Below are 24,374 nucleotides of genomic sequence, written 5' to 3' on the forward strand. Positions count from 1 at the left end.
TCAGTACTCTATGTTGTTCAGCATTATGGGATGTGATAAATATTAAAAGATGATACTGTTTAAAAATGACGCTCACTTGTAAATAAAAACATTTAATTCAATTTAGCTACAAACAAAAACATGAGTCTTTGTTAGTCAAACTGAATTTAAAAAAACAGTCATGCGGAACAACTATAAATACATAGAAGATACTAAGTCATGTCTTGAACTACATCCACATCTTGTAGAATAACTCCAAATTGGGTTTCTCAGGACAGATCCCTAAAAGGTAAGTCAACATAATACACTCAATAACTTGCACTTAGGAATGTTAATATCAAGTTACATTAAAAATGATGTGGTTCAGCACCATACTGCACAGGAATAAAAAATAAAAAAAGCAATAAGAAAAATTACCTATTTGTCTCCAGAAAGAAAGAACATGGTATATAGATTATTCCCCAAGGATTAGTTTTGTTCAAAGTTAGATTAGAGAGATAATCTTTCAAATGTAACCCTATTTTACAGTTGATTTAACAAACAGTTTTTAATTCTCTAAATTCACTGCATAGAGATGTATTGGGAATTAAAGCTAAAGTCCCTAGGCTGCAAATGCATTCATAAACGTTGTAGAAATGTATGTAAAATGGCAAGGAATTACATTTTATTATATTGGAGATTTAGAAAAAAATGTAAATGACCCGTCAGTTGCACCCCATCAATAACATATATGGAAACCCTCCGGAAAGTGAATTTCTGATGTGTTGCTGCTCTGTTGCTTGCCTATTAAACTACCTCAGATTTTGGTAGAAAGACTTCACGGTACTGGAAAAGTTCAGCAGTGATGGTAATAACACTAACAAGTGGAATAGGAAGCAGAGACAGAAGATGCTGTTAAACCTCTAGAGCATTAGAAGACAGGTAAAGAATGTGTACAAAAGTGCAGCTAAAACTAAAGAGACAAGGATCAGTTCATATTAAATCAGCTAAATCAGCTACCATGTGAATGTGTTCGCTTTTTTGTAGTTGATTCAAGGTAATATACATTGCTGTCACTGCTACGTTCTATACGTTGCTAATATCTTGTTTATGATAGAGGTAACTTATGAGCCTTTGCTGCCATTTTATGAAACATTTAAATGATAAAAAAGAGCAAAATAAAAACAGCTAAAATTAGGCCACTCATAATAATATTATAAAACCAAAACTAACCACTGTCAAAATGAAATGCATTACGGTACATCCCATTTCCCGGAATCACAAAAATGTATGGGGACCTACAGTACACAAGCCACTACACAAACACAGGTCACTATATCTTGATACAACTGCACAATGTCAAGCTTGCAGTTTAGCTCTATTTTCTACAATTAAATACCTACATTCCCCCAGTTCCATTTTGATAGTTTCCACTGTAGTAACAATAGACCCATAAATAAATAAATCAGACTCGGCAAAGAAAAACTGAATTTAATCGTACAGCTTCTTTTATTGTGTTTATCAGTTTTACATGACTAACCAACTGTTCGGATTGCCAAGAGAGTCACTGTACAGCTGAGCAAATTCAATACTGTATGTGTTATGTATATTTATAGATGGGGCAGGTGCTTGAAAAGATATATGATTCATATAAATTGGAAAAAAAGTATGCTTTTGACTTTATGAATCTGCATTCTGTATAATAACACTGTTTAAGACAAATGGTCCCCAAAAACATACTTGACAAGGTTCCCATATGTTTGTCAAGCGTTTCATTCTTTTGGGTTGTCCTGATATTGGGATACATGGTTATGTATTATTAATGGTGTCTAAAACTGTTTAAGTGAAAAATATCTGACTGTAATCAAGTCTTGACATGGTACAAGGCATCTTCCACTACACTACGATATCTAGTCAAGTAAATATTTAGATCAGCTGGGAATTTGTGATTTTTTTTAAAAAATGTTTTATAAATTTAGTCGTTGCCAATTATTTTTTATTATTTTCTCCCCAATTTGGAAATAGCCAATTATTTTTAGACTCAGCTCACCACAACCACCCCTGCGCTGGCTCGGGAAAATGAACACACGCTGTCCTCCAAAGCGTGTGCCGTCATCTGACTGCTTTTTTTTTTACACTGTGGACTCACCATGCAGCCACCCAAGAGCTACAGTGTCGGAGGACAACGCAGCTCTCGGGCAGCTTACAGGTAAGCCTGCAGACTACAGGGGTCGCTGGTGCGCGGTGAGCCGAGGACACCCTGGCCAACCTAGCTCTCCCTCCCCCCAGGCGGCGCTCGGCCAATTGAGCACCGCCCCCCTGGAAGCTCCCGTCCTCGGTCGGCAAAGGAATAGCCTGGACTCGAATTTGCGACATCCAGACTATAGAGCGCATCCTGCACTCCACGGGGGAGTGCCTTTACTGGATGCGCCACTTGGGAGCCCCCCGGAATTTGTGATTTTTAACACAAAAAAAGTATGTATGTATTTACATTTCCGTATGCTCTCATCCCTTATCTTCTGCCATGAATTAAAAAAAAATACTTTCATTTTAAAAATGTAGCATACACCACCTGAATTAGAAACTTGACAGAGCAGCCTTGGGTACCTTCTATATCACCCGTAGCAAAAGCTATAGACTGTACTGCAGAATGCTATAAACCGGGTACACTGTGTACCTTGTACATAACACACAACTCATATACTGCAGAGAATGTAAATATTATGCTATTTTGCATCAGACCCCAACACTATCATGCTTTACATGCAAGATCTTTTACAGAAGTTTTACATGTTTCAATAATTGTATCACTTTAATACTGTAAAGGGAAAATAATGCAGCAATGGGCCTGATTTTGAAGGCGAGACAAACCTCTAACGCTAGGGCAAAATGCGTTTGACCCTGATTTTGATGAAAAAGCGTTAACAAGAGCAAACAGCTTTTTCCATGTAATGAGATTTGGGGAAATGCTTTGCCCCATCCTTTTCCATCTGCATTAGTGGCAGTGGTTGACATAACTTCTGGGGTGTGGCCTAATTTGCATGTTAGCTTTGAGTGATTTCAATGATGGCACAGGTGGGGGCAACTGCATCTCAAACTAACCAGCTATGAAAAGAGAACAGCAAGTGGTAAAGGACTGAGGGAGTGTTATACAGTATATATTTGTTATATTTTAAAATAAATAATATAGATGTGTGAACTGTGGAATATGGAATATGTTTTTGTTAACTTTAGGGCTGCTCTGAAAAATATATATACAGTATATCATACTTCATAATTACTGGAAGTAATTTATTCCAAGTGTTTTACATTTGAATATGCACGTAATCATTGGCTGTTTTTGTGTATGTTTCAAACCCACGCAAGAAGAAAATATACTCTTAAAAATAATACTTTATAACAATCTGCTTGAATCTCTACAGTCTGGCTTCCTGCCGCATCACAATACTGAAACTGCTCTGCTCCGGATTGTAAATGATCTCCTGCTTAATGCTGATGCTGCTGCTCCCTCTGTGCTTGTCCTCCTTGACCTAACAGCCGCTTTTGACACCACAGATCATGGTATTCTTCATGACTGCCTTCAGAAGTATGCTGGGATCTCTGGAACCTGTCTCTCCTGGATGTCCTCTTAACTATCCGGACACATGCAGTCTGTTTTCTATGCTGGATGCAGTGGTGTCGCAAACCTTGTCACTTCTGGTGTCCCCCAAGGATCTGTTATTGGGCCCCTTCTCTTCAATATCTACATGCTTCCCTTGGGTCACCTCATCCGCCAACACAGCCTCATGTTTCACTCCTATGCTGACGACACCCAGCTCTACTTAAAACTCGACCCTGGAAGCCCCTCTGCCATAGTCTGGCTCTCGGCTTGCATTCAAGACATCGAGGCCTGGGTGTATGCCAATTTTCTTCAGCTGAACACTAGTAAATCTGAACTCCTTCTAGTAGGATCTAAAACTCAGCTTAAGAATTTCGGAAACTGTCTGCTGCTGCCTTCCCCCACAGTACGAAGCCTTGGTGTGCTTCTTGACAGCAACCTCTCCTTTGATGCCCACATCTCCTCCGTGGTCAAATCTTCCTTCTACCATCTTCGAAACATCTCCAAAGTCCGTCCCTACCTTTCCCTGTCGGATGCGGAGATACTTTGTCATGCATTTGTCTCCTCTTGACTCTATATGGTGGTCTCCCGGCACGCACCATAAACCGAATGCAGCTAGTTCCGAATGCCGCCGACAGGATGCTTACCAGATGTAAAAAAAACATGAACACATCACCCCCCGTCTTGCCCAGCTGCACTGGCTACCTGTAAAGTACAGGATTATTTTCAAAACTCTCCTGCTCACCTACAATGTCCTTTATCACACAGGTCCTGAGTACCTCCTCAACTTGCTGACCCGCTATGTCCCTGCCCGCAAGCTGAGGTCCTCCGACTCTGGCTGCTTGTTATCCCCAAGCAAAAGTGCACCACACTTGGAGAACGCTCATTTAGCTTCATGGCTCCGACTCTTTGGAACTCTCTCCCAGCTTTGGTGTGTGATGCTCCCACTGTCGCTCGCTTTAAATCAACTCTCAAGACCCACCTGTTCTCTCTTGCTTTCCATGCGCTTTAAGCCTGATAACTGCTATTAGCTACTGTGTTGTTGCTACTATTTCATGTATTATGCTATTATCATGTATTATGCATTTTTCACTGTATTGTATTATGCTTTTTTTTTTTACTGTACATCATGTATTATGCATTTCTCTGTATTCAAAGTATTATGGATTTTCTTGTTACTGCATCTTGTAAAGTGCTTTGTGATGGTGGTCCACTTTGAAAGGCGCTATATAAAATAAAGATTGATTGATTGATTGATTGATTGATATGATCTGGAATATGTCATTTCACATAGGTATGAAATGTGGGCTATATATTATTTAAGGAAACATTTTGCCCAAATGAGTGTAAATGACTGATTGGATACAGTATAGGATACAGTATATAATAGACACAGCTCTGCTGTATAACATAGGCTACCAGAGGTGTAGTGGGGCCGGAGTGAAGTGTATGTACTTTATTTGGGGGTGGGGCAACGCTCCACAACTTATTTATTACTTAAAGTTAACATTTTATTTTTGTATTTGTGTTTTATTAATGCAACTATGTTTCAGCTATCATGGTCCCAACTCACATTAATCACGGGTGAATTGGCTATACCACTGTCACTCACTATCATAGTAACATACTGTAGCACTGGCTAGCAGGTTTTTGGTTGCTTTATATACCGTATAAGGAAATGTCCAAAGGCTGTGAAAATGATTTAATTCATAACACATCCTTGTTTTATTTATACAAGTGATATGAAAAAGTGTTTAACCTTTCAGTTGTCACCTTCTTATTTATACTGTAGCCTACCACAGCTTAAGGGATTGCAACCCACAATTCATTACACATGTATATTCTGTTAACACTGACTTTCACAGAAGTGTACATAGAGAACTTTATTTAATATAAATTAAAAATAAAATCTGTATGTTCTGGTTATGCTCCAATGAGGGCATTTGTATTTTACACCAGGAAGAAGGCTTAAAAAAGGGGCTACCATTGGCTTTTGGCCACACTTTGGATTTTATGAGGAAAAAGTTAACTGCAAAGCAATGGGAAAAGTATTATTATTATAATTCAAATAATTGATTTAACTCTGCCACCTGAGTTAGCATACATTTTTTAAAATACGTTATTTAAATATTAGTAAGCATTAGTCAGTATGTGCATTTTGGCTCAGTTGGTATTTACAGTAATTTAATTGAAAATAAAATTAGTAAAGGTTAACTGTTTACTATGTACCATTATTGAATTTTAGGACAGCTCCGTTATTTTGTTTCAGTGGCGTAGCTAGGGAGGTGGTTTTAGCGGTTTGAACCCTCCCGAAATGAATGATTCAACTATGTGGGACAATAAAAAATATCAGCAATGTCCAAAATCTCGATCCATCACCAGCCCCCCGAAAATATGCTCCCTTTCACTTGGTGGTGACAGTGCTATGTGAATACAATCAATAGCACCCTTCACACTGGGGAAGCCAGCCACCTGGTAGAAGCCCACTTTCATGTCCTGTATTGTACTCTGTGAGAAATGTAATATAATTCCCTGTGAGCTTCAGTAGGACTGGAAACACCTTGAAAAGATGGGCTGGGAAAGCCCAGCAACTGCACCCACAGTAGTTTGAAAAGAGCCAGAGGCTAAATAATGTAATGAACACAGCAGCTTCACTATACCAGTCACAGTATTACCCCTGGCAATTGTTGGCTCAAGATCAGCTTGTATGTAGCTGATCATACAAAGCAATATGATCTCTGTGCTCAATCAATACCTTCCCACCACCGAGGAGAGTTTGCCAGGGTCTGAAAATGCCTCCTTATTGTAATGCACTTTTCTCTGGTATGCCAAATCGTGTGGCATCTCGCTTACAGCTCATTCAGAACACTGCCACTAGAATTACTAAAACCAGAAAAAAATTAACATATTTTTGTCCAAATTAGAACATATTTGGCCTCTTTGCAGAGGCTCCCTGTGCAGTTTAGAATTGATTTTAAGGTTTAGCTTTTAACTTATAAGCCCCTTAATGGATTAGCACCCAGCTACTTACAGGAATTATTGATCCTGTATACTCCTAACCACACTCTTAAATCACATGATTCCAGGGTGAATCAAAATAACACGGGAGAAAAGGCCTTTTCTTGTAAAGCTCCTAAATTATGGAATGCTCTGTCGTCTTCTGTGAGGGAAGCTTACTGTTTTGAGCTGTACGCAGAGGTGGGCCGGGCTTTATAGATTGAACTAACTGCAACCAAGAAAGAAGAGCTGAATTGAGAAATGTGACATTGAAGGTTATAAAATCCCTTTTCCTATGTTTTATTGGCACTACCAATATTATCACTAGTTCTCATTTTCTGATGTTGAACAATTGGTACTTTGCTTGTTTCCTTTTGGAACATGTTGTAATTCAAAGTCACTCTAATGATAACAATAAACCAACAGCAAAGCTAAAAGGATGCAGCAGTTTATCTATAGCATTGTACTGTATTTATAATACTTCACAAATACAAAAAAAACACAAAGATTCTTAGTGCAATCAAGGGGAAACCAGTAATACACCAGATAAGTCATGGATAATAAATTATTGGTTAGCTCTCCTTTTAAGCAAGGTTATATTACAGCAAATCAACAGTGAAATTGTAAGGAGGAGGGACCTTAAATGCATATTGGCTGTAATGTAATACTTGAAAGTTTCTTGATCGGTATGTCATATAAACATTTCACAGTATTTACAGTATGTGTTCTTTTGTATATTTTGCACTGGAACAGGTGCTTTAAAACTGGCATACAAAATGTAATACTTTGTGTTACAGAAAGTAAACTAACGGAAGCTGTTCTTGCAAAGCAATGACAGGTGATGGGCTCTGGCAGTGAAACTGGCACAGTGTGTGTTGGCATAACACCTGAAAGAGAAGTTTTAACCTTTGCTCACAATTATTAATTCAGCATTCTTTTCTCTCCGCCAAATATTTATTTTGTGCACAAACTAATCAATAAAATTGGAGACCAGAGGAAAGTTTGCATTCCCTTCCTAATTTTCTCTCTGATCTGCAAATCAAATACCATGTTTTGTGTAAAATTAAACATTTGGCATAGAGCAACGAAAAGCCAAATTAATAATGTACAGTACTTTCATCTTAATTTAAGAAATTCTTCAGTGCAGGTCTGCAAATTAACATCTCTCATCCTTTGTAATAATATATTTTGTTCCGATGACAGCTGTTTCTGCTTAGCCCAGTCAAAATGGTGCTATAAAGAAAAGATGCGGGGGTATAGTCCAAAAAATTCAACCTAAACCAAAATTGCACTTACTATAAAGAAACAGATGTTCCCGTTGTTGCCACAGCTAACTTGTTTAAAGTTGTCGTTTACACCTTTTAATGTCACATGCTATTTTCTCCCTTAAAGTTTTCAAAGTTAATTAACACCTAAAGTAACTATTTATTGTGAAAGTGATGCACTTGTGAACATCGCTCTATGAAATTTAAATCAGCATTATTCTCTTGTCTGTTCAAGCACTGGTTCCTATGCTTCTGTTCTAAGCGGGGGTCCATTGTAAACAAAGCTGGCCAGTAAAAGTGTCTCTGGATTGAATTCATATTAAATAAAACACATGTTTTTATCTATAACAATAAAATCATTATTCATGGATTTGATTGGAAGATCTGGTCCTCATATTTAGTAGCAGACATTCAAACAATGAAAATCCTAAACAATGAGAGAAGCACGAATGGAAGCAAGCGACTTTAACAGAAAAGAAAGGCAGTGATTGCATTCATTTTGTTTTTATCAAGGAAAGCAGTGTGCTGTATTTGGATTGGATTTTAACACAATTTAATGTATAGCTATATAGATGTATAGCACCTGGTATAAAGTATTCACTAGCAGTCGTGGTTAAGTTTTGGAATTAAATACTTTAAGTATGTTCTCATTTAATTATTCTAACACACAATGTATAAGTAAACAAAAAATTTACATGTAAGCTCTGAGTCATCTAATAGGGCAGCAGTGTGGAGTAGTGGTTATGGCTGTGGACTCTTGACTGGAGGGTCATGGGTTCAATCCCAGGTGGGGGACACTGCTGCTGTAACCTTGAACAAGGTACTTTACCTAGATTGCTCCAGTAAAAACTCACCTGTATAAATGGGTAATTGTATGTATAAATAACATGATATCTTGTAACAATTGTAAGTCACTCTGGATAAGGGCGTCTGCTAAGAAATAAATAATAATAATAATAACACTACCACCGCTATTCCATCCTGAATTCTGATATTGTCAGAACCCATAAACTAGGCAGGGTTTTAGCATGGGTGATCATTGGATTGGAGACTTTCATTGCATTGTCCAGCTTGGTGTTATTTAATAATGCTATTTATAATCCAGGGCTTGCAATGGAATGTGAAACAAGCAAAGTGATTGGTCGAGCAAGGTTCCAGCTGTCTGTATATTGGATGGATATGGACAGTTGGAGCCTTGTCACATATTCGAAATCACTGTGCTGCCTCACAAAATTTACAGTACAGGTAGCCATCATATTTATGGTTACAGATGTATGGCAACTATAAAAGTGAGTGACCAATTACCAGCAAAGAAATCCCAAAGGTCGTAAGTAGACATGCCGATTTGGATGAAGAACAATTAAATGAATTGGAAGACAGGAAAACAGAAAAAATACCCCCCAAAAAACAAATTGTTGTCTTTATACTCACTCACCTTGACTTTCTCATATATATATATATATATATATATATATATATATATATATATATATATATATATATATATATGCTAAATTCTGGTCAAATAGCCATCTACACAGTGATAACTTATCCATTTGTTTGATAAAATTGTGTAATTAAGAATTATTTTGTAAACGTGCTACCATTAGTTCCCAAATGTAAACATAGCAAAATGTGCGTTAACATTCTGGCCTAGAGGGCCTGAAATAGACAATAAAAGAGACAGGTAAAAAAATACAGAAATCACTAACATACTGAACTGTAACTGCTACTTTCTCAGCCCCCAATGCTGCAAAATAACTGTACAAATTCCAGAAGGGTGGTTGCTAAATATACCATGCAGTATATAGAACAACAGTCAACCATCTTTGACAAAGAACTCACCAATTCAAATTGCTTCATAAGATTAATAATTCCCAAGATGCAATAGGCAGTCATATTGAATATACATGTAAAGTCAAGGGTGTATGTTATAGCTAAATATGTACTGTATAAAAAACAAGAAGGCACAAATAACCTTGACTAGACTTGTATGGGATGTCTGAATGAGTCTTTAAACCAAGGTCCTGTCAACACTTGAAATAAGAGACTGAATCAAAATGGCAAATTCTACGGTATGTTTCTTCATCTGTGCTTAAATGAATATGTTCAATCAAGATGCACGTTCTGAACGTTCTTTACCCATAACCCTATTAGCAATAAGTACAATTTTTCAAATTCATTCAGTAAAAGCAACAGGTTGAATGTCAACCTAAGACATACGAGTACAGATTTCGCCTCTGTATACAGTACATTTGTTTAAATTAAAGTGTTTACATGGAGTTATTTAATCGCATAGCCAAGTCCAAGACTCCAAACATTCAAAAAGAGCAAATGCACATGTAACGGGTGTGATGCACTGATGCACTTGTAACGGGTGTGATGCACTTGTAACGGGTGTGATGCACTGATGCACATGTAACGGGTGTGATGCACTGATGCACATGTAACGGGTGTGATGCACTGATGCACTTGTAACGGGTGTGATGAACTGATGCACTTGTAACGGGTGTGATGCACTGATGCACTTGTAACGGGTGTGATGCACTGATGCACTTGTAACGGGTGTGATGTACTGATGCACTTGTAATGGGTGTGATGCACTGATGCACTTGTAACGGGTGTGATGCACTGATGCACATGTAACGGGTGTGATGAACTGATGTTATGTATTCATTAGAATCGGATAATATACTCCTGCATGCTGATCCAACAATGTATCATTACAGTAATTTGATAAATAGCTACACAAGATGGCCTACAGCCTGTTGATATAAAAAATAAAAGAATATGGGTTATCTTAGCAAGTCCATATAAAAAGAAATGTATTACATACAAAATTATACATCAAAGGGATACAGTGTTTAACAGCCCCCTTTCAATCTTGAATATGAAAATATACTTGAGATCTGAGTAGGGTTATTTCAAACATAATCCTTCAGAAATGGATGAACTGGGTTAAATAGTAAACTATAATATAGGAACCCTTTTCAATTTGTGGAATAGGCTATTTAAAGATATGAATCTGCTGCTATGAAACACACTTTTTATGCAGCCTGTTTTTATGTGAAAAATGACACATTGTAACTTTTCTTGCTTGGGGATCTGCAGACCAGGGGATCTAACATGAGCAAAATCATATACATTATTGTCTTACTGGTCTCAGGAGAGTGTGGACATTTTAAATGTAAACCGACGGTGGCGCTGCCTCCCTTGGTATTGGTTAGGGTACTTCCCCTCTGTAAAGAGACACTTAGCCACTGTATTTTTATTCTTAATTCCCACCCACTCTAAGTGGCACATATGGCTGTCAGACAGGGGATTGCTTATGTGTGTAAATGTATTGTAAATGTGTGGTTATACAATTATCACATTGCTGTATTTATAGATGTGCAATTAACAGATTCCAAACCATTTTAATTAATATTTGTCAGTTAAAAAAAAAACATTTAAGTGAAGATGTAGAACTTCCAACTCTAAATATATCATCTTGCTGCTAAACTTATTTTCTTGAGATGCCCAAAAACTTTGAAACTAAATGTATTGGATATCAACATTACTGCCTGCTTGATTTAGCATCAGCAGCCAGTCTGGATAACAAATGTGGACATTTGTTGCCCAGTAGGTTTCTTCTGTCTACCACAGTTTAATGACTCTCCTTATTAAAACCCTGCAAGCAGCTGGTTCCTGCCACTGATGATACTTTGAAGTTTGACAGTTTTAAATGCAGTGAAAAGCACCAAACCTAAAGCGATACAGTCATACTGTCTATCTAATCAACCATCTTCCTGTTAGCATTATGACTGCAAATGATAACATGATTTCGATTCTGTTATTCTGTTTGCAGTACTACATGTATAGAGTATAATATATATTTTTTTGGTATTTTACCTTTTAAAACGAATATATATATGTTTTTTTTTTATAATTTAACTGGTCCTGCAAGCTGTGCCTATGGGCAAAATTGTGCCCACGATAACAGCTAACAGATAACATTGCAATGCAAATGTATACATTTATTAGGGAAAAAAGGTCATTGCATTATGCTGCCATCTGATAAATCAGTATTTTAATGTAATTGTATTTTATAGTTTGGAAAAAAAGTAGTTCAATGTCAAGAGAAAAAAAATGATAATGCCTTCAAACTGAGAAATATACAGTACAGTATTATGGAGGATTTCTGGTGGATCAGAGGTGAGAAACCTCTAATTTCTGACTAGGACTGGTACATTTTAATCTGTCCAGAAAGATATAACGAAATGGGCAGAGGCAATGCTACAGACCACCTGAACATTGTGTTCTTGTAGAACATGATAGATGACAGTCACCAGATCTGAACCCCATTAAGGGGACATCAGAAAGCAAAATCTTCTTTGATGCATGACTCCTAAACAGACTTCTGTTAGTATTTTTAATGTGTAACTTCACATACAATCTGAGTTATTTTTGGAGAGTGTATGTGATTACTTAGTCTATCTTCTACAGGTTTTCTGCATACACCATAATCAATCTGCCCCTTAAATCAGTAATAATAACTCTCTGCATTGCTGACCACTTCTCAACCTTCTCAGTGACCCTGTCTATTCAGCAGTACTGACTAGCTAAAAGCAAGATGCTTCACTGATTTTGATGTAATTTCGATTATTTAAATTCTACTACCTCACATTTCTCATTATTTTTCTTCTCTTTTATTAACAAAACAGAACAGCTACTGTTTTTTTTAGTTGTGCTACAACATAGAAATTCAGACTTATTAAATAGTAGTTAAAGATTTGAAAGAAGTATCTTTATAAAAGAGCATTAAACAAAATTACAGCAAGCCCTTTAAAATATGATTACTCCAATGAAATTCAACTCCCTAAACTGAACCAACTGAAAGGCTCCCAATGAAATGGTACCACTTGATTTAATTCAAGGCCAATGGGGAAATGAGCTGAAACAGTAATAGTCGACACTTTTAATGCAAATCCTCACTGTCTTTGACTGCACATTGTTGCATTTTCTTTATCTTTCTCCATGGTTCAGACAGTTTACTCGAAACTGATGTGAAACCTGACATAACTGGTTAACAAGTGGAGGGGACCATTGTGGCTTATTAAGACAGGTGGCTGTTTTATTAAAGCTGCTTCTCATGTATTTGTCTTATAATATAAGTTGATCTCAGGATACTGAAAAGACCATAAGGAAAAGTACATCATAAGGCAAAGGCAATGATGCGCACAGTATGTAAAGCATGAGATATGCTGTGTGTATTCAGTAAGCGGAAAAGGGTAAAAACAAATATCTTACTGAGTTTTAAAAAGTATGGCAGGGGCTGACCAACAAGTGGGACTGTCAAACTTCTAATTAGTCTACATGCAGTCAGGAATCAACAAGTGTCACCCTTGGACATTACATCCCGCTCAAAACATTTCAACGAATCATACTGCATCATGTATGTACTAAACCAGAGCAGAACAGTTCTCAAAAACAGACTTTTATAACAGAACAAGGGCACTATGATATTTTGGCTTGGCAAACCTGACCTGCACAATAAAATAAGCACTGGTGGAAAGCAGAAACAAAAAAACAAAAAAACGATTTGAAAAAAATTACACAAGGTATTCAACTCTTTCAGATTTTCACGAGACTGATACTGTATATTTTTGTGTGTTTTACTCACACAAACGCATATCCCTGGGCCTTAAATGTCTACATCTTATCAATAAATGAATTACATTGATTCTTAATGAGACAAGCACCTGCCTTTCACCTTTGTGCCCTTGATCAAAGAACACAATTGAATCCCATCTGCACTACCTAAATAATGCACAAGCTGAAAACAGAGATTGCAATGACAATCCCTCCTTATTGGAGGAATTCCAACATACTTTGATTGCATGATATAATCCAATAACCTTACATTACATAATTCCATAACTAATGTAACCTACAATATACACGTTTTTTTTAGCCATTTCTGGATCCTGTACTAATGCATTTTAACAACAGTTCATGAAGGCCTGTTGTTTAAAAACCCTCAGAACTCAAATTTGCTATGATTCACCTCACCAGTCATTGCTAGAACCCTGTTCTGTGTTATTTCAAAATCATATTCCCTGTGTATCTGCTTTGTCAGTTATATAGGAATTTAGCTCCCCCATTAAATAAGGGACCTCAACAGAAATATTATATCAATTACAATATTATTTTATGCTATGCATGTAGTTAACACTAGAATGACCAAGGCAGTCATTTTGACCGTTTTTGGGATTTAAATTTAAATTGCAGTGCGTTTGTTTAAGATATGAAGCCGTGCTTTCCTGACTTTTCCTAAATATATGTACTAATTACCCTGACAAAGAATTAGCGATAAAATACTGTCATACCTATTCCAACCAGGATTGGTCAAATTGACCGCTACATAGAAAACATGTTATAACAATTAAATGTTGCTGTATTATTTGTATTTATCAGTCGGGACATGCCGCCATGTATTGAAGTTTGATTATATTAGTCTGCATTCCTCAAGTGTGCGGTCAGTTGACATTTCTATTGTTTCAATGAGCCTCCTGATAGCCCATCAATCAGCCTTGACAGCTCACAGCGCCAGACTGTCTGTCTGCACTCTGGTCACTAAAAGTCACTTGTTTTTCTAAGAAATTCATTGTTACCCCATTACACATTGAAAATGGATCACTGAAGACGCAGACGATTCTGATGTAGCAGAGGTGGACAATGACAAATCTGGCTCTGAAGCAGACTGGGTTTGTGAAGATGAATCTTCCAGCAGCAGTGACCCCGAGTGCACAGGAGATCCCGTGGGAGAATAAGCAATCCTGTGGCAGCCCCTTCCATTGTATATGCCTGTGGAGCATTTGGTGCTAGAAGCCTGGGTTACTGTTGATAGCTGTGCCAAATGTGCAAAGAGTCTGCGGTAAGTGCACTGCATATTTTGAAAAGCACAGGATCTGCGTGATCTGTGCCCGCACTTAGACTTTGTAAACGATTGTAAATGAAGCCCATCAAATGTTTATTTATTCATGTAATTTCAATTATAGTATGTCTGTATATAAACACATAGCTTCAGTTGCGTATATGCGCTTTGTTATGTAGACAATATTTATTTTATAATTTTTTTATACTTATTTACATCGTTTCAGTTGTACAGTTTTGTATGTACATGATATACCAGTATATACAGAAATGTATTTTCAAATATTTGTTTTTCATTTTTTTACCGTTTTTTGAAGTTGCGCTTTATGTAATATGTCTGTATATAAACACATTTCTGTTCAAATGTCAGTTTATTTACAATGTTCCGGGTATGTAGATGCTTTATGTGACGTTCCTGAATAAAACTACGGCTTATATTCAATTGTTTGTCCATTATATAATTGATGTTGTTTTTAATACGTCGGTCAAATTGACCGGTGATGGGTATTCTAGGTATTCCTATGAACATAGTCATTCAAGTGTTAAAGGGTCTACGTCTTGCAAGTGAATCTTCTGGTAGTTTTTAATTTGACTTGCTTAAAATGCTTTGTGAGCTCAGAATGCATTGCTGGATGCAGGCACTGAAGCATCTTCATTAAATAATAATGGAAAAAATCAAACACACACACCCAAACACACAATATTGATATCTAGGGAATCTCTAGCATCAGTTTGTGGTGTGATATGCAGAAAAATGCAAGGAATGCAGGCTACAATTCCTATGTGTCTCCATGGCAACAAGACATAGTACAGGGTGTGATGCACAGTCAAAATTAAGGCTCAGCAGAAATAGAAAAAGTACCAGAGGGATTTTTTAACAAGAAAACAAAATTCATTATTCATTACCTTGATCTTTCAGATGCCTTGTAATTTACAGTAGGTTTCTGCAATTTATTAAACACCTGGGGTTTAATTTACACAGCCTTCGTGTACCTCAGCATTTCTGATCTCAGAACTAGGTTAAATGTACAGTACAATTTTGTAAGCAGTGACACTGGCATGTAATAGCACCCCAGATGATTCCTAGAGAGTCGCTCTGTATTCTATTAATGTAAACTTGATATTTCCAACATCACAAGTAACTGCATTTCTATAGCTAATTTCCCTGCAATGTTACATTTTATCTTCACATTTTCTAAATGATCAATATACTGTATAGAACTTCAAAAAGCCTCAACACTTTCAATACACAAGCAACATTTCCTGTATTATGTCAATACGCTCTTAAAACCAAATGACCATTTCTATGCATGGTACCTTATCATCTTAGTTGATCATAGCAAGTTCTCTGTGTAAATGGTGTTATATATAGACTGAAGTTAGTGCGTATGCAGAGTACTGTGATCCTGCTAACAATTGCTTTTGTAAGGGATTTTTAGTTAGCGGTACTTTGGATGAAAAGATTAAATCATCAGCTTTGGCTCTGAAAATTAACTGCATGCACATATTATAATGCACAGATTATAATGTGTCATTTAAAAAAAAACTAATATTAATTTAATGTAAAGTTTGGCTTAACTTTACACATTGATTTATAGCCACTGAATTAGTGTGGCAACAATTGATATCTTGTTACATCTTGGATAACTTTCCTACACTCACATTTTGAAAGTGGTTGCAGAAGCATAAAAAAAAAATGATATGTACTGTATGTTGCATAATCTTCAAGACAAATTTCCCTAGCTGATTGAAATCTTACTGGTGCCAGACTATATATTGAGCCACTTTTTGTTTGACAGAATTGTAGTACTACAATTTGCAACGTGTTGGGCTACTGCTGAAATTGACAATTTTGTTTGTCCTTTACTTGCTGATCATTCATATGTGATTATTCTGATTACATGGATTCCAAATAGGAAGTCTCAATTGCCTATTTACAAAACAGTGGGGTTTCCACTTCCTTTTTCAATCCCCAGGTTACACAAAAAGACACTGCACAACTATAAGATAATCAATAGACAAACCTTTTAACAAATAATGCCTTTCATGTCAAGACTTTACTTCAATTATGCAACACGAGTGAAAAATGTACACATAGTGGGGCTGATTATTTGTGGCCGTAAAGTGGGACTTTAGCGGCCACAAATAATGTGGCATATGCAAAGAATGGTTCTCACCTGCCGTTCTGCACCCGATATCAAATTAGCACTTTGCCATCATTAATCCATTGAAATTATATTGAAATGTATTCAAATGAAGAAAAGAGCATGAAATTGGGCAGGGGTCTGGAATACTAAATGGTCATAAACATTATAATGAGATGTAAGGATTTGGGCAATTGCGGACCCACCAAAAACTTCGCACCTCCTCTTACAAGGTGCAAACCATTGTAGAAGAGAGTTATTAAGAGCTGTATAAACCCACACACATTAAGAGACCTGTCACTGGCCTCAAGATGGCTGCTCTGGTGCACTTTCTAATGTGGCACAATGCTTGGCTCTTGTTGAGGACAGGCAGGAAAACCTTTGGAGGAGAAGGGCAAGACGGAGAAGACCCTGCATATTCAAACCCAGGGTCACTTTGTTTGGGATGTGGTGGTGAGGTGTTATCGTCTCACTCTGTAGGTCATTCTAGACCTAATAGCTGAATTTTACCTTTTCATCACCTGGTTGACTATCCTCCTGGTAACCGACAGCATTGACTTTCTCCACAATAGAGGACCATATGGCCTCTTTGGTAGCATAACTGATGTTGCCTGAGGCTTTTCCAAATAACTGGATCCTAGCCTATCCTAGGCCTATCCTTACATCAGCCCCATTATTCTGTCACTTAGATAGTGAACCATAAGTATGTTTTATATACTTAATGCATCATAACTGTCACACCTAGTTCACCATCAGTCAAGTGTGCGGAGCATGACAGAAACATGAACTTTAGAATACAGTAATCCTATTCCTATCCTATTTTGTATTTATCTGAAAATACTGCAGATCAATGTTTTACACAAGTTTAAAAAATGTTAGTCCCCCCAAGTAACCTCTACTGAATTTAAGAAGGCCTACAAAGTGTTGACATCTCAATGTTTAAATTTAGTAAAACATCAAAATATTCAGTGAATAATTTACAAATTTGCTTGCATTTTTTATTATGAACTACCATATGTTAAATTTTGCCCAGTGTTAAAAAAATGCGTCCTGTTACAATGATTTTATTATTACAGTATCTTATATTTTAATAGACTCTACCGCAGCTGTTTTTATAAATATTTTTTGTATTTAAAAGTAGTGGTGAACAGATATAAAAACAATAAATGCTGAAGTACCAAAACTGCAAGTTATAAAAATAATCTGAAATATCTACCATAATCCAATTCACCTACTGCAAATGCATATGCTTTTTGAATCCACATTGGGACATCCATATATGAACAGCTCTAGCAATATGCATTACTGTCCAGTACAAATACACACATGTAAAACGAATAGCTCATGTTGCCAGATGTACAGCTCATAAAAATACCCGAACCTTGCAAGATCAATCTGTGACCTGCAATATAGAGATTGTTTTCCTTAAACGTTCGAAATATCTGTACAGTTTTTTCAAAAATATTTTTAGTATTGTTTTTACATAGAAGTAATAAGAATGAACAATACCCAGCTTTTAAAGAGTAAAAAGCACACCATTTTCCACTGTTACATTGCATATAATTCTATGGAGTATTCATTCTTACTTATTCCAGTGTCTAGCATTAGCTTTAACATAATGATAAATCTTAATACACTGCCCACTTACATTCACCTTGCTGAAGTATACGTATGTTCTGACTGTATGCAGTCACAGCGATAAAAATGCATTGGCTTTGAACAGGGAAGACCACATGCTTTACAGTATAATGGTAAAGGTAAGTCAAGCATTTGTAGTCTGTAGATAAATAAACAAAAGCAGCTTTTCCACTTTCTATATTAAAATCCCCTGGACCACTGCAGTCAGTAAAACAGTGTTTAGCTCAGCTCCATTATGTACACCAAGCAAACAAGTTGGTAGAATATGAGGTTCTGTTTTTCACTGAACCAGAAAGGCACATTTCCTGCTTTGATTAAGCTGCCCTTGAATCTGGTCATTGCTAGGCAACATATTTTATGTTAATATTCTCAGGCTACTCATTTCTCTGTTAATTATAAATATGTATCCATATGTACATTCTACAGCCATTTTTAATTCGACCTTAAATAATTATCATCACTTAACCTGCCAATAACTCTATTCAGTACTAAAAACACACATATCATCTTTTTTTTATTAAAGAAACACATTTCCTTTCCTGAGATTAAGACATGTTTCAAAATAATATTATCAGTAAACCTCTAGCCCCAATATCTAATATATACAAAACCACTGCCCGAAACACCTGAAACATTACCAAGATGCATTACTACTTGAATCTGTCTGTATTACTTCATTCTTATTCATGTTATGGGAAATAAACTGAATATTTACATATTATCTGTGAAGACTGTAACTTCCGACATGTACATCAAATCACTTCTAAAGTGTAGAATTAATTTTATTTGATAACCTTTGGTTTAATACATCCCTTTTATCATGTATTAGTTTTAAAATGATCTATTCAATTACACACATGTCTAGGTATTAGTAAAAAATAAAGAGAATCTATAGATCACCATTGACTTACCTTACAGGGTGCCTATATGCTGGTGACATCTGAATATGCAGGTTTATTCTTCACATAGCAGCACAGAAAGACAAAATAAGCATAAGAGAATGATGGAGCTTGATTTCTGAATGCCAGGAATCGTTACATTTTTTTTTATCCAAGTCCTCTGGTAAAGGATGCTTTGCTTTTAGCAGGACCACTTTTCAGCTCAGCAAAAAACACACTCTACTGCAGCAGTGTGGCAAGCACAGGATAACAATGCATGTTCCATATATCCAAGCACTACTTAAAACACGGATCTGGAGTATATTCCTGTTGGAAATGGAACCCAGCAAAATGACAGAAGAGGCTGCTCCAGCTAAGTATGTGTATTAGGAGAATAATATTTCCCAAAGATCTCACAAGCTTTGGCTGTTTTTCTTTCCAGATAAATGCCTATAATCAGACTTTACAAAATGATCCCTATTAAGACTGAAACCACCTATTGTGATGACATCATTTATTCTGTTTACCAAAAATGGACAACTTCCTACAAAACGTCATTGCCATTGACGACAGACATCTTTATCATATCAAGTAGGATCTGTAGGCTGGATGGCTGATGGGGTCCCATCAAGCAGCAGCAGATTCTGCTTATGTATCATCATGAATCATCTAAATTACTGCATATTAGAAAAATACTGTCTCAGAATGCTTCATACAGCCATTTATTATAAAATACACCCAGTAAACCCTTGTAAAATCAATGTATTCAGTAATGGTACAAACAAAGCAGGCTGTAACTGAATCATATCAAGCCAAACAACCTATGGGCTTTTTGTTTAGCTGTAGTCATTGATGGCAATCACAGGCATATGATTGCTTTCTTCAAAGTAAATGACCATCATTGCCACAGTATCTCTCAATTTTTTGTCATCAGTGCTAAAAGAAGGCAAGGAAATATATACTAGTATTTAAGATTGATAAAAAAAAGGAAAAAAAAGGTATCTTTCTGTTAAACTGTATTTAAAGGCGTATTTTACCACTGGATATTATTGAGATTTAAAACAACTAACTAAATAACTAACTAACTAACAAAAGTAAAAAGCCATTCCCCATTTCATAATTTATTTTGCCACATACATATAAGACATGCTAGTGTCTTTGAGACTTATCGCTTCAGTGAATGCAGGTCACAGAAAGGTTTGTTTTTAACAGTAATGGGCCGGTTCATGGACGATTTCCTGGGTACCCTTGGGAAATGCACTATGGAATAACTATTTCCAATGAAAGATTTTCCTCACAAGGTAAAAACAGTTCTAGTGTGGGATGCCATGTTCCTGCGATAAAAAACACACTTTTATATTGTTCTACTAAAATCATCCTTTAAGCATTTTACAACAATGCAACACTACTTTTTTTTATATATAATCAAAAATTTAGAAATACTAAAAAAACTTAATTCAATTCCCAACATTTTGATTTAGAAGTCTTTCTCAATGTCTCTAATAATATATAATATATATTAAAAAAAATATATATATATATATATTAAAAAAAGGTTACTGCACTGTGTTTACTTTTCTTTCTACACAGCTGAAGGGTACATTGCAGTTATACCTCCTTTCAAACATATATATGTAAGGCATAAACCACGACAGCCCGTGCGGTTCCCATGAAATGTACATATGCCTGGGTGATGTGTTTAGACCCGAGGTGAAGCCAAGGACCTTTAACCACCCAGGCGTGCATATATTTAATGGGAACCGCATGGCCCGAAGTGGCTTATAGTGCATATAAAACGACTATGTGACGGGCAGAAAAGGGTCTTGTCTGAAACCCGCCCTCCCGACCGCTGAAACCAGGTGAGAGCTTTCCTTTACCGGGATTAGGGAGCGGTGACTTCAATGACCGACATCTTGTTTAGGGGAAAACGTCATGAGTGTTGCAGGCTTGTAAACACCTGAACAGGTAGCATTGGTGTTTGGCTGACTACTGGGACGGAGCTTGGAGTACTTAAGGGGAGCGCTGTTTCAGAGCTCAAAGTTGGGAAAGAGGCAGGAATGAGGATGAACGGCTTATTTTAATCCTGTGCTGTTTTACAGAACTCTGCTATTTGGATACAGACCACAAGAAGGGGATTCCTCTTTGTTGTGACCAGGGAATCCACGGATAGACCCTTGGAAAGACTGCACTACATTTCTACAGCAAAACAGGATTAAGAAAACCCTGTTCACTATTATGTAAATACAAATTCACTGGGCTTAAACACAGACAACTTATTTCAAAGTTAATTGTCATTTGGGGGAAGAAAAATGAAAACACTTTTTAAATTAAAAAAACAAAGAACTTTTATTGTGTATAGAGCCAGTGTTATATAGTCCCAAAGCAGAGGCAGCTGATGGCCAAAAAAAATGGGGAGGCAGAAAAAAGGCAGAGGGCTTGGGGGTCTATGGCAAAGTGGTTAATAGTGCAGAGGTGTAGAGGTGATGCAGTGCTTAATAACAACAGTCCAACAACAGTTCCAAGGGTAAATAATGAAGCTTTATTAAGGCTTTTAAATAATAACACTAACTATACACAACGATGTGTATAGTCAGCAGAACCATGGGGTTCAGTCCCAAAATAATATTAACAAACACACACTTTAAGACACCTATACGTTCACCAGTCCAACAGTGAGTGCTCCGGGTGCAAGTGGTGTTGTAAATGTTAAACGAGAGCTTTACAGTGGTACAGTGCAGTCCGGGTTTAATGCTGGCTTGACAGCGTCAGCTCCCGGATCATTAGTCGTCTATAATCACAAACAAGACACAGTTAAATAGACAAACAGTACAACACTAAATACTCAGTTTCTCTTTATTCCTCACGGTCAGTCCGTAACCATAACGGAGGAACAGATCACTGGGGCCACTTCCCCTAAATACCCTCCGTCACACCCTCTTTCGGTGGCACGGCCAATCACGTCTCGTCCAACCCGTGACTGACACATCGCCTACCGCATTAAGGCACTGACTTCTGGTATCGTGGCCCCGCCCTCTTCCTGGATGGTCAGCTTCCAACTGACCCTGGAATGAACTGCCGAAACATTTTGGGGCACTCTGCTCCGGTTATACAATGCCCTCAGAGGTCAGGAGGGAGATTGTTGATTAGGATTCCCCCATACCCGAAACTGTGGAAGATATATGATGTGGTTGAAAATTTGCGACACACGTTTCCTGATTTATATGTACCAGATAAAGACGTTGGCATTGATGAGAGTTTGATGATGTACAAAGGGCGTCTGGGATGGAAACAGTATATCTCTCTAAAAAGAGACAGATTTGTAGTGAAATTCTTTGTGTTGTGTGAGGCAAAATCTGGGTTCATCTGTGATTTCATTATTTACACTGGACAAGGCACTGTTTACAATGACAAATACATGAACATCCAATATCCACAAAAGTGGTTTTGCATTTGATGGAACGTGATAGGACTGCACAATGACTTTTTGCTGCACTGTTATTATAATGCTGCAATTGTAAAAAAAAAAAAAAAATGTTACATTATTTATACTTATATAATGCTGCCATTGGAAAAAAAATGCATGTTATGTTATTATTTATATTGTTATAATGCTATAATTGTAAACAAATTGTTATTTAAGTTCTATTGAAATAATATATTTCTGTTTTTCATAATAACAAAAAAGAGTTTAAAACTAAAGCAAAAATTGTTTTGAAAACTGTCCAAATTGCTTACTTGAGGGCTAAGAATGAAAAATCTGCACAAAAAAAGCAAATTTTCTACATGAAAATTGCCAAAATAAATGGACAGCTGGGTGGTTAAACAGTTCAATGAAACAAAAACAATATATCACACCCCAAAATAATCAAACAAAACTATAAACTACTACCCCTTTTTCACACAGCAAAGCAGTTATCAAGACATAATCAAGTCTTACAAAGATCCTCCCCCACTCTAAAGTGCACGTTACAATAAGAGTTACAGTAATAGAATAAAACACAATGAAAGTCGCACTTCCCTTATTTCCAGACTAAGATAAAAAGTCCAATTGTCCTGTAACTGGCTGAAAATTGCAACCAGGAGAAATGAAAGAGTCTTATAATCCCATAAACAGTCCCAGGAGTTCACCCGCTCCAGTTTAAAAACACAGTCCTTCTCTTGTACCAACAAAACGCAACAGCTGTCTCCACTGCCAGTTTCACCCATTGAAACAGGTTCTCAGTCCTTTCATCCCCAATGATCGCCCTATTAGCCAGTGTCCTGCACAAGGACAACAATCTCTTAATCAGCTGTCCTTAGCTGGTGTTTGTTACAATATGTATAACAAGATTTTTAAATGTTTTTCAATATTATTTTAGAGAACTCATAAGTGTAAATACATTATTTATAGGTTTTAATTTACGCAAATCATTAAAAAAAAAAAAAAATTCAATAACACAGTTGCTCTGTGAAAATGTGTCCATATGACAGTAGTCAGGTGGACTACTGTCATCACTGGGAAAGTTGGTGCTGTATCATCTCCAAACATATTAAAGAAATATGTGGAATGTCACTCATCTTGTGACACTGGTTTTATAACTAATGAATAAAATGGCAGTTTGTCATGGAATTTATAATGCGTATTGATTTATACAGTGTGAAGCGGCTCATTAGTATGCCAGCCATGCATATACACTATTTTTCTCGCACAGTCAAGTGATGCTGTTTAACCAAGCCATTATAATATATATATATATATATATATATATATATATATATATATATATATATATATATATATATATATATATATATATATATATATATATCAGTAAGTGATTGGAAATTCTGGCCTGTGATTGAACTGTTGCTCTAACATCCTTACACCACCGGACAATAGTCTCCATCTGTCATGTGATTGATTCACATCACTTAACAGAAAATGAATTACAAAACATACTACAAAAGAAGGAAAAACTTGTGGTATGAACTTCAAAAACAT

At 36.6% G+C, this 24,374-nt stretch overlaps 1 protein-coding gene across 1 annotated transcript in view; it reads right to left on the minus strand.

Annotated features, from left to right (window-relative positions):
• LOC117410623 (disks large-associated protein 2-like) overlaps positions 1-19,701 on the minus strand; it is a 180,497-nt gene extending 160,796 nt beyond the window's left edge. The window contains exon 1 of the mRNA XM_034017303.3: positions 19,427-19,701. The gene's annotated coding sequence lies outside the window, so the exon portion shown is untranslated. The remainder of the gene's footprint in view (positions 1-19,426) is intronic.
• Positions 19,702-24,374: the final 4,673 nt, after the last annotated feature.

This window comes from Acipenser ruthenus, chromosome 6 (genome assembly GCF_902713425.1).
Source record: "Acipenser ruthenus chromosome 6, fAciRut3.2 maternal haplotype, whole genome shotgun sequence".
In the NCBI taxonomy this organism is placed as follows: domain Eukaryota; kingdom Metazoa; phylum Chordata; class Actinopteri; order Acipenseriformes; family Acipenseridae; genus Acipenser; species Acipenser ruthenus.